This window comes from Miscanthus floridulus, chromosome 6, assembly GCF_019320115.1.
Source record: "Miscanthus floridulus cultivar M001 chromosome 6, ASM1932011v1, whole genome shotgun sequence".
Taxonomy (NCBI): domain Eukaryota; kingdom Viridiplantae; phylum Streptophyta; class Magnoliopsida; order Poales; family Poaceae; genus Miscanthus; species Miscanthus floridulus.
Genome location: NC_089585.1, coordinates 102,654,849 through 102,663,729, shown reverse-complemented (window position 1 = coordinate 102,663,729; position 8,881 = coordinate 102,654,849). Strand labels below are relative to the sequence as shown.

The 8,881-nt window shown below is 40.6% G+C and overlaps 1 pseudogene; it reads right to left on the bottom strand.

Moving 5' to 3' along the window:
• Positions 1-3,192: 3,192 nt before the first annotated feature.
• LOC136458846 (mitochondrial carrier protein CoAc1-like) lies at positions 3,193-7,287 on the bottom strand (annotated as a pseudogene).
• Between the last annotated feature and the right edge of the window lie 1,594 nt (positions 7,288-8,881).

Sequence of the window (8,881 nt, the reverse complement as noted above, 5' to 3'; positions counted from 1 at the left end):
GGTCAGGCAGCGACCGAACGCTTCCGGTCGCTACACCGGACGTGTCCGGTATACACGATTTGTGCGTCCGGTGCACATGACCTGCGTGTCTGGTCGATACACAGTCAGCCCAATAATTGAGCCAACGGCTCTATTGTTTGGGGGTGTCTATAAATACCGTTTGGCCGGCTCTAGCTCACACTCTTGGCCATTTTGCATTGATATAGCAGCCTTGTGAGCTTAGCCAAAGCCCTCCCACTCATCTCCATCGTTGATTCAATATCTTTGTGAGATTGGGAGTGAATCTAAGTGCATTGCTTGAGTGTTTGCATCTAGAAGCACTTGGTGTGTGTGTTTCGCTGCGGGGTTCGCTTGTTACTCTTGGTGGTTGCTGCAACCTATACGGCTTGGAGCAGCGAGGATCGTCGAGCGGAGGTTGGTGATTGTCTTCGGCTCCGATCGTGGTGATTGTAAGGGGTTCTTGACCTTTTCCTAGCGGAGCGACAAAAGGTACTCTAGTAAATTACTCGTGGCTTGCGTGATCCTCATCTTATGTTGGTTGTGCGGCACCCTATTGAGGGTTTGGCGTGTGATGCCAATTAACGCGTGAACCTCCAAATGAGTGAATCGTCACAATGAGGACTAGCTTGTCGTCAAGCAAGTGAACATCGGTAAAAAATTATTATGTCATCATTTGATTCCGTGGCGATTGGTCTTCGTTGATATTGATTCTTGTGATTGATTGGTTAAATCCTCGACTCGACGGTATAACCATCTTGCTCTCTCTTTACATTACCGCAAACTAGTTGTCAAGCTCTTTAGTGTAGCTAGTCGTGAGAGTTTGTTAATTTGGTTAGTGTGACTCTTTAGTTAGCCTTTGAGAGTACATTAACTTAGTGTAGTGACATAGCCATTGTGTGGATAGAGACTATATAAACTAGAATTATGATAGGTGGCTTGTATTTTTAGTAGGCTAGCGCAATACTCGCTTCATCTTATATTTGTCTAACTAGTTTGCTAAGTGTTGTTGTAGAAGTTTTTATAGGCTATTTACTCCCTCTAACCAATAAAGACCTTTCAAACGTTCACTCATCTGGCATCGAGCGATAAAAAATCCGACAGCCGTCACTTTTTGTTTAAGGAAAAAATTTATTCCTACAGCCCGCTTCACTTTTAATGCAGTCTAGCACCTCCGTGTTCCTCAGCTTGTTTATCTAGCTATGACGTAAGGCCGATGATTGAAAAAAAAAAACAAAAGACTTATTTTAAATTACTATAACTTATGAACGGTGTATCTATTTTTAATTCCGTCTGAACCGGTGTGTTCTACGTGACGAGGTGAACAAAACTAGACCCCTTACATATGTTTCGAAGAATTTCATTCTATGACAATTTATGTGTACTAACTTAGAACATATAACTTATATCATATAACTTATGCGATAAACTTGTAAACACAAGAGTTATGAAACACAACTTATTTACAAAAAGTTATTAAATACAAAAGAATGAATTAACTTATAACTTATGCTAAAACTTACAAACACAAAGTTATCAACACACAAAGGAACAAATTAGCTTATAACTTATACCAAAATTTAGAAACACAAAAGTTATGGAACATAACTTATGTACAAAAAGTTATCAAACATAACTTTTGTAAATAAGTTATTCTATACAACTTGTGTACATAAGTTATTACGATAAGTTATTCCATACAACTTCATAAATTATATGTTATAAGTTATATATTATAATTTATATGTTATAAGTTAGTACATATAATTTGTTATTAGAATAATTTTTTTTTGAAACATATACAAGTGCGATCTAGTTTTGTTCGTCGCGTCACGTAAAACACACTGGTGTAGACGGAATTGAAAATGGATACGCCGTTCGGAAGTTATAGCAATTTGAAATTAAATCTTTTGTTTTTTAAGCTGACGTCAGCAACATGCAGCGTTCGCCCGTACGCGTGCGCGCGTGCGTCAGACTCGGAGGCACTGTTGGATCGCTCGCTAAACAGGAAACTGGTGAACGGGGATTTGGGCACCCTCGTTTGTATTAGAAAGCAGACTCCTCATAACCGTATTTTTTTTCTCTATTTGTGTAGTTTCTCATGAAAATTGGGCTAGAAGACACAGTATGAAATTACGGGAAAAATTATCTATCAGTTATGTTATTGCAACGGTGTTAAAGAAGTCACAATGTCCGCGGGTAAGCCTAGAAATTATGGGATTAATTAAGATAAAAACCTACATTGTTGGAAGCTAGATAGGGTGTAAAACCATTTTTTGTTAGAGATAGCAGCATTTAAGCAAACCTAGTACACAACTTGTGTAGGTTTTTATAAGTGATTTTAGAGCCTATAATTTTGAAGTGGCCTAATTCACTTCTCTCTTAGGCTCTTATATATATTAAGTGTCTCAGTCCTTATATTATCTTTTAACCCTCATCAGATGTGGAAAAGATTACATCCAAGCATGTTTTTTACCGGGGCGAGAACTTTATAAATATATATTAAATGTATGTTCTTTGTGTAATTTTCTTTGTGAAAACATGATTATGTTAAGTGTTCATAAGATATAACAATAATAATGTTACATAGAGAACACATATTTTTCTATTTTTACACACTTTTAAATATTTTAAAACTATTTAGTAAACATAAAACCTAAATAAATCTATAACTCAGTCATACAAATGAGCATGAAATTTTTACATCTCAAGATTGAAATGATTAGTCCACCATAAAAAAAACTCACCACAATAGGACCACAAATACTGCAGCAATTAATCACAGATGCATAGATCTAAAGCTAGAGCAAAAATTTTGTACTAAAGCATACCATATGTTTACTGTGTAGATCTACTCATGTGGAGTCCAACAAAATTCAATTTTCTATTTTATGATTTTTCTATAATTTACTATGATTTTTCAAAAATTCAACCAAAATAAATATAAAAAAAAAACTAGAGAAACAACCACAGAAGTCATATGTCCGGTTTGAAAAGATGAGGGAGGAGTTATGTCTTGTTTTTTAATTCAATGAGGAAAACTGCCTTTTGCGATAGTTGAGAGAGACAAAGTAGACTTTTTCCTTTGTTTAGGAACTCTAGATATATTGGGCCTGTTTGGTTTGGTTAGCTGTTTGAAGGTCCAAACCAGGCTCTAGGAAGCCACCGACCTTCAGGTATTGTAAAGGATATGTTAATCAAGAAATAGATCTATCAGTTTTAAGTTTCTGTATGTATACTCATGTCACAACTCACAAGATGTTAACTCAGTACCACCATTCCACACGGTGGATAAAATGTACACTCGAAATTCAAAAGGTAAATGAATGAGGAAAAATTAGAATGAAAGAATATGTCAGGTAGCTATAGCTATTACGTGACACAATTAGTACTAGTAGCAGCAGAGTTGCGGGCGAGGCTGCTTCATTCTGTTGCAAGCTTCATGCGGCATTGTCCAAGCCTCGGAAGCACTAGTTCTGCTAGCTGGAGAATAGAGCGACCAAAATTTCAAGCAGGGCCATCCCCAGACCTTTTCTTCTCTCTTGGAGGTATTCAGCAAATGCTTCATGGTGTCATATGCGGTGAAACCAATGGCCACTGAGGGCACCACCTGCAAAATGATCCATGTTTTAACATTATACATAAAAACATGACAATCATAGTGCACATCTGAATACAAGTAAAGGCAGTATTCAACAAGTAAAACAGATAGTCAGATGCACATATAGTAAACAGAAATCATCAAGATAAAGCATGCTCTTCAATAGGGAGAACCCAGTTAATTCAAATTTAACAAGACCAATTTGCCTATAAGAAAAGTCACAAACTACAAACAAGAACCTGGGTTACTAATAAAAGGTCCACATTCCAGATGAGGTTACAGTTACAGAGGATTCCTGGCCAAGGGTTCTAAAGAGCACATCAAGCATCGAAAAGAAAGGTACAAACCGATAAACTTTCAACAAAATAAGAAGCCACTTGTCTATTTTTTGTTTTCCATCACAGATCTTGAATGTTATGTCTCATAAATTCAGACAGAAAGAAAAAAAAATGCATCTGTACTTCACAACAAAGTTACAAAACTTGGGACAATTCTAACCACGAATGCAGGACGCTCAGACACTGTTATAGTGCGACAGTTGCAGTAAGTTTTGTTCAGTGTGTTTGCCTGTTTGGGAACTAAATAGCCGAAAAAAAATGTGCCCGTGCCACCTGTCATAGAACTAAACACCTAATCATGTCAACTCTAATGAGTTGAACCGAAATGGCAACGATTAAAATACCTTGATGTAATTGAGGCTCAATCCAGCAAATAATTGTTTCCAACCCTGTGTTTGTTTAATGGACATAAGACCCTGGAATGTGCCCGTTATTCGTGGCCCACCAAATTGTTCATGATGTTGCTGACTCTGAACCTACAACAAGGGGAGCAAACACACACACACAAAAAAAAAAAGGTCAGAATGATAAAGTGACTATCAAGAACATCAGTATCTTCTTATGATGATGATAATAAACAGAGACTGCAAATATGATACCTGCATCTGCCTCCTCACAACATCTAATGGATAAGTAAGAGTCTGTCCAAATAAACCAGCAGCAGCACCACATGACAGCTTCAATGTTACCGAACTTTTGTAATCTTCTGGTACATGTGCCTTCAGTCCTTCATATATGTAGAACTTAAGACCAGCATAAGGAAGTATCCCTATGAGCATTGGACCTGATGAAGAATGGTTCAGATTTGAGCCCCGACTCTGAACAGTATAACTACATCAACAAGTAATAAATTCATCCAGACATAACTAAAATATGCTGTGCCTGAATCTAAACTGCTTATAGCACCTAGTGAGCTGACTAAACTCTGAACAGTATAACTACATCAGCAAGTAATAAATTCATCCAGACATAACTAAAATATGCTGTGCCTGAATCTAAACTGCTTATAGCGCCTAGTGAGCTGACTAAACTCTGAACAGTATAACTACATCAACAAGTAATAAATTCATCCAGACATAACTGAAATATGATGTGCCTGAATCTAAACTGCTTATAGCGCCTAGTAAGCTGACTAGAGATTTCTAAGTGCTTGAACAATTAATGATAATACAGCATATGAAGGGAATAACCATACCTACACCTCGGTAAAGAGCCCGCGCTCCACCTTCTGAGTAAACACCTCTAAAGACATCAATTATTCCTCCATATGCTGGCTGAGGACTTCCCCTTTTCAAAGCTCTGCTGAGTTGGTCTGAACTATTGACCTATGACAAAAGATAAACATCAACTATTCAGCCCTGGAAGCTACTCTGGCTTGATGTGTGAATTTCAAATAGAAATTTTTGAAGACCTGAATTTTGGAACAAGCACGTTTAAGCATTTTGATGTAGAAAATAACCTAACAGGGTGGTGGGTACCAGCAAGAAATTTTCAGTTACCCACCAATTTGGCCAAAAGAACTACAGTTACTGCCAGTTACATGAACCTGACGTGGTAGAAAGGTTATTCGTGTGGTAGGAATGTAAATACTACTCCCTTTGTTTGACAAATAAATATTACTGATTTCCTGTGTACAGATCTCCAGAGAGAAAATGAGCAACACTTTTTCTTGAAAAGTGAGAAAAATAAGAAATGTCAGAAACAATCTTCATTTGATCAATTCAAATGCTCATATAAACATTGGTTATGATGAAATGTAATAATTGTTAGAGATCAAAACTTTGTTGATCGAACGATTTATCGATCACTGTTATTATCTATGAAGCAACTTATCTTAAACATTATATCCTTGATCCAAGAAGTATAGATGTTCAAGTAAAGATTTAGTAATCCAGAATGACAAAAGGAAGGTGATGAAGGACTTGAGATCGTAAAGACAAAATTACTAGTGCAAAAGGAAAAACCTGGAAGGCAAGCTTAGTCCGGGCCAAATCCAGGGGATAAGTACACAATACGGCAGTTCCCCCTGATGCTGAACCAGCTAAAAGATCTACTAAAGGCCCTGTTCCCAGTGAGGGACAGTTATTCAAAATCCAACACCGGTACCGCTCATATGCCATGTAATGTAATGCAGCATAAGGAACAATTCTCAGCACACTGGCACCATTTCCTCTGAAGGTAGCATCAATACAAGGTTAGTAAGCAATATTATATCCTAATCTTGATGATTCAGTCCAAATAATGCAATATTCAAGTTGCTACGTACTTGTAAAACCCCATGATTCCATCAAGTTGTCTCAGTTTCTTCAATGATTTGAGAACTCCAAGAGGCCCAAACTCATTTGTTCTGGTCTACATAAGCAGAATAAATTTGAATGAGAATTAGCATGCATTAATCTCAAAATAGCATCAGACGTGATGTGCAAAATTAATCAGGCAGTTGGATAGCTTTTGTAACATGTAGCATCTACAAGGCAAGACAAGCAGAATTTTGACTGAACAATGTCAACGCCCTAAAATGGAGCCTGGTATACCTAGGAACAAGCAGGATGGAATCCGTAGCATCAAGTTCTTACACGGAAAGATCATTGTAATTCTACACAAAGAAACTCGCAGTCACAATCTTGCATTGCAAAACATGTGGGTAGTTTCTACTAAGAAAAACACTTCGTTCTCAAAGACTGCTGAGTGACAGGACAAAAGATCATTTCGCTATGAATCTTGGACGTTGCATCCTGAACCAAATCTTGTCTGTGGCCGATCACATTTGACCACTACATCGATAAACTCAGTTTCAATTGCAGACATGGCGAGAGAGGATCCGTAGGCCCGCGCAAATCAGGAGATTTTATCTGTCAATCGATATGCCTACATTGCAACGTATTATCGACACGCAGGTCTACCCACGGGACGAACGAGAGGACCCCACGAACCTGTAGCAATATCTTGACGCGCTCGAGCGGCGCGATGGCGGTCTTGGAGAAGGCGCCGGCGACGCCGCCGGCGATCATCTCCTTGGCAAAGATGGGCATGAGGTCGAGCGCGCAGAGGTCGACCCGGGCCGCCGCCACGGCAGCCGAGCCCTGCGAAGGGGTCCCCATCCCGCCGCCGCGCTCCTGTCATCCAAATCGAACACCCCCCGCGCGGGAATCTGTGGAAGTCCGAAGGGATCCCACCAGGCCGGGCGCGCCCCGCGGCCGGCGGCCAGTCACCCCGCCGCCCCAACCGCCGACGAATTTGACCGCGGCAACGGGCGACGGGCCTGCGCGCGGGCTTGCGGGTTTCTCTTTTCTTGTGCGGGTTTTCCTCCCCCCGAGGGCAGGGCGGCCACGGAGGGACGGTCGGACGGAGAATATGCCACGGGGGATCTTCGTTTTCGTTAAAAAGAAGGGTGAATTGGATTCTTGCCCTTACCATTTTCAGAAGTGGAAGATTTGCCCTTATAATTTAAAAAATTGGAGATTTATCTTTTAAATTCTTGCTCTCTCTGAGCTTTGTCCTTTTCTATGTATGAAGCCTTCTTGGACCCACTTGCAGCACTTGTATTTATGTATTGGACCAAAATACCCCCTGGACAAGAGGAAAAGGGAGAGGCGAACAGGTTGAAGCCGCATCCATCAATTTCCCGTGCTTTTCCCTTCTCCCTCCCGTGTTCTCTCTCCCTCCCGTCTCTTTCCCTCCTGTGTTCTTCCCCTTTCTCCCTCAACAAACCCTAGAACTAGAGAGTGGAGACAGCGGGCGATTGGAAGCCGACGCGCGACGATAGGATCTGCTGCTGCGATGAACCCTAACCACCCATGCGTGTCCAGTGGTGGCGATGGAGGCGCCCTGATGGAGGGACCGGAGTCGGGCGCACCGATTTGCCGCACTGGTGCGGCAACGATGGAGAACACTGCTCCTAGGTAATCTTTCCTCCTCCTTTTCCTTGTTTAATTGTGGTGACCACAGTTCCCTTGATTTGGTGGAATCGATTAGCTGTGCATGTATACACTTTGATTTTGAGTTTGATTTACTGCATGGTAGGGATGGGATGTTTGTGCTAGAGGTTAAAGTCTAAGGTTTTGCTTCCAAAGATTCTGCTAGTAGGAAATGTTACACAAAAGGCCATGTGTTTAAGTGGTATGTGGAGTATGGGTCAATGTCACTGGACTTACTATTGAAAAATCTGGCAACTGAATTGAATCTGAGCAGTAACCAGACACCCACTGTTTGGTTCTTTGACAAAAGATTGAATGAGGATGCCAGAATAGTTGGTGAGATTCAAATGCTAGATTTGTTTGAAATGTATAAGGAGGAGATGAGCTGTGAGGTTGTGGTAGGTGTATTCGATAGGTCAATTTGTGTGGAAGCTGAATTTGATGCCATGGAGCCTATATGTGTGGTTCCTCATGATGATGCAAATGTTCAATTAGAGGCAGAGGCAGCTGCCAACATGTCTAAAGAACCCACTAATGCTGCTCCTGATAATCCAGAGGCAGTTGTTGATGTCGAGCCAGATAGAGAACCCGATATATTCGATAGGTCAATTTGTGTGGAAGCTGAATTTGATGCCATGGAGCCTATATGTGTGGTTCCTCATGATGATGCAAATGTTCAATTAGAGGCAGAGGCAGCTGCCAACATGTCTAAAGAATCCACTAATGCTGCTCCTGATAATCCAGAGGCAGCTGTTGATGTCGAGCCAGATAGAGAACCCGATATATTTGATAATGCTAAGGAATATGTGGGTGTTGATGATGAGGCCATGTATGGGATTGTGTCGGTTGCTCCTCAATTTGCAAAGCCAACTGACAATTCTAACACTAATGTTAGGGCTGAGCCAACTTATGCTGAGCCATCTGATCCATTCTTCTATGTTGAGGCAGAGGCAGAGGTGGATGATGCTGACCCTCTCGAGGTCCAAGTACTGCATGATCCAAACAACCCAAAAATAGAGGTGGGGCGT